General features: G+C 39.6%; 1 long non-coding RNA gene across 1 annotated transcript; it reads right to left on the bottom strand.

The window, feature by feature from the left end:
• On the bottom strand, positions 1376-2070 carry LOC107612432. The gene is made up of 3 exons (XR_001613755.2): positions 1995-2070; positions 1633-1771; positions 1376-1412 (listed from the first exon to the last, which is right to left on the bottom strand). It is a non-coding gene; the product is annotated as an uncharacterized LOC107612432 (long non-coding RNA).

The following is a 2684-nucleotide window of genomic DNA, read 5'->3' as shown; positions in this document are numbered from 1 at the left end:
AAAATGTGAATAAGAGGGAAACGGTGATGCAATTAGCTATAGGGAAAATGGCACTGTTTTGAGCTTCACTGGTTAGACCATTTTATAATTCCTTTGATATTGTTTTGGTTGAGTCCCCAAATTTTAGTAATTTTAATGCCTTACATTAACCATGCGGAAAAATGCCATAGCCATAGGTAACTACAATGTAATTGTAAGTGTTCCTATCAGATATAACATATAAGGCAAAGCATTGTAGTGCAATCCAAGCCAAGATTACTTATCACTACTCAAAATCTATATTCTATATGATGATCAAAGTTATTAAGACAAGACAACGATTTGGTGATGCAGATTATTAGTTGTTAGTTATGCGCTGTAGTCTTCAAATAGGTTCCTAAAAATTTTTGCATAGGACATTTTTGTCTTCAAGAAAATTTTATTACCTTGAGATTCTTGAATTTTACAAAAATAAGACATACATCATTGTGTCACATTTTTTAGGATTTATTTGTCCACATGAAAACAATATATTTAACAAAAAGAGAAACTTATATATCTTACTTTTATAAAGTTTAAGAACTTCAATGTAATAAAAAATGTTTTGAGACGAAAATGTTGGATACAAAATTTTTCAAGACCTATTCGGGTATATACTTCAAAATAAATAAATACACTTTATAAGTGGATGATGTTCACAAGCTTAATCACACACAGTATTTTCACTCATAAAAGAGGCAAAATCAGATATCAATATATTGAAAGAGGCACACAAAACTAGAATAGAGAGAGAGAGAGAGAGAGAGAGAGAGAACAGAGGAAGCGCCACAGCGACGGTGAAGAGAGAAGACATAGCAGCAGCCAAGAAGCCAGCTGCCGTTCTGGTGGGAGAAGAAGGGGCCGCCGTTCGGGATATTTTCGGTGGTTTTCTTAAGAATTTACTAATTAAGATGTTTAAGTTTTTGCTGTTAACAAATTAATTATCATACATTAAATACCTAAAATTAAAAAAAAATCTCATATTTAAACACATTTATTACATAAAAAGTCTTGTACTTTTTTATTATTTAGAAAAGGGTAAATACCCTTTCCGGCTCCTGAGCATTTTAAATTGGGACATGTTGCACCTTTATCATCTAGAAACCTCAACCAGGTCTTCAACCATCAACATTAGTGAATATATCAATCTCTGTGACCGGTTGCCTGGATGACGTGTCAGGTGGTGGCTGAGTTGTCAAATACAGGTGCCACGTGTCACTAGAAGTTGCAGGGACTAAAAACCCCCTCCCTGCCCAAACTGTTCTTAGCCCCACCGGCAACACCCTCCACTTACCACCCCTCTCCAGCACTCCTCCACCACCGCCATCACTACAACCGCCTCACAACCTTCGCAACTCATGCGAGTCCTCCACCTCTTCTTCTTCCTCCACAACCTCCCAAAGCTTCACCCAATAGAGGTTCTCTCTCCCAACAACACCTTCCACCACCACCACCACTACTCCTCCGCCACAACAACCACCACCAACTCCACCACCGCTTCTACTTCCCAATAATCTTGAAGAACTCTTTCACCTCTCCGAGCTTCAACTCACTACCACTGCCTCACAACCTTCGCAACTTATGCGAGTCCTCCACCTCTTCTTCCTCCACAACCTCCCAAAGCTTCACCCAATGGAGTTTCTCTCTCCCGACAACACCTTCCACCACCACCACCACTACTCCTCCGCCACAACAACCACCACCAACTCCACCACCGCTTCTACTTCCCAACAATCTCGAAGAACTCTTTCACCTCTCCTAACTTCAACTCACTACTACCGCCTCACAACCTTCGCAACTCATGCGAGTTCTCCACCTCTTCTTCTTCCTCCACAACCTCCCAAAGCTTCATCCAATGGAGGTTCTCTCTCCCGACAACACCCTCCACCACCACCACCACTACTCCTCCGCCACAACAACCACCACCAACTCCACCACCGCTTCTACTTCCCAACAATTTCGAAGAACTCTTTCACCTCTCCGAGCTTCAACTCACAACCGGCTCCGAATCCGACCGTGTCGCAACCATCCACCTTCTAGAACGTTCTCTCGTCCCAAACCCTCCTCAATAGCACATATGAACACCTTACCCAGCACATACGACGCCGTTTCAGTTGCAGGGAGGGGGGTTTTTAGTCCCTGCAACAACTTCTAGTGACACGTGGCACCTGCATTTGACAACTCAACCTCCACCTGACACGTCATTCAGGCAACCTGTTGGCAACCGGTCGCAGAGGTCGATACGTTCACTAATGTTGATGGTTGAGGACCTGGTTGAGGTTTCTGGATGATAAAGGTGCGACATGTCCCAATTTAAAATGCTCAGGGACCGGAAAGGGTATTTACCCTTTAAAAAAATCTTATCTTTTTATTTAGAATTTAGATGCAATTAATTAATCATTTTTTTCATTTATGGTAAAGTAAATAGTTTGCACCTAACTATCATTTTAATAAAAAATTGTGTTTTTGATTGACATTGTATGAATGAGTATTTATAGTTTACTAACTTAAAATGAAAGTAAGAATAGTGTATATTAATTTTTTTACCAAAAAAGAGTGTGTATTTATTCGCTAATATTTTCTACATCGAAATTATTTAATTTTGTTATTATAAAGTGTTAATTTATTTTTTTTAATTCACATATAATTATTTTTATGTAAAGATG

The sequence above is a fragment of the Arachis ipaensis genome, chromosome B08, assembly GCF_000816755.2.
Source record: "Arachis ipaensis cultivar K30076 chromosome B08, Araip1.1, whole genome shotgun sequence".
NCBI lineage: Eukaryota > Viridiplantae > Streptophyta > Magnoliopsida > Fabales > Fabaceae > Arachis > Arachis ipaensis.
Note: the sequence above shows the minus strand (reverse complement) of the source record. Positions and strands in the feature narration are given on the sequence as shown.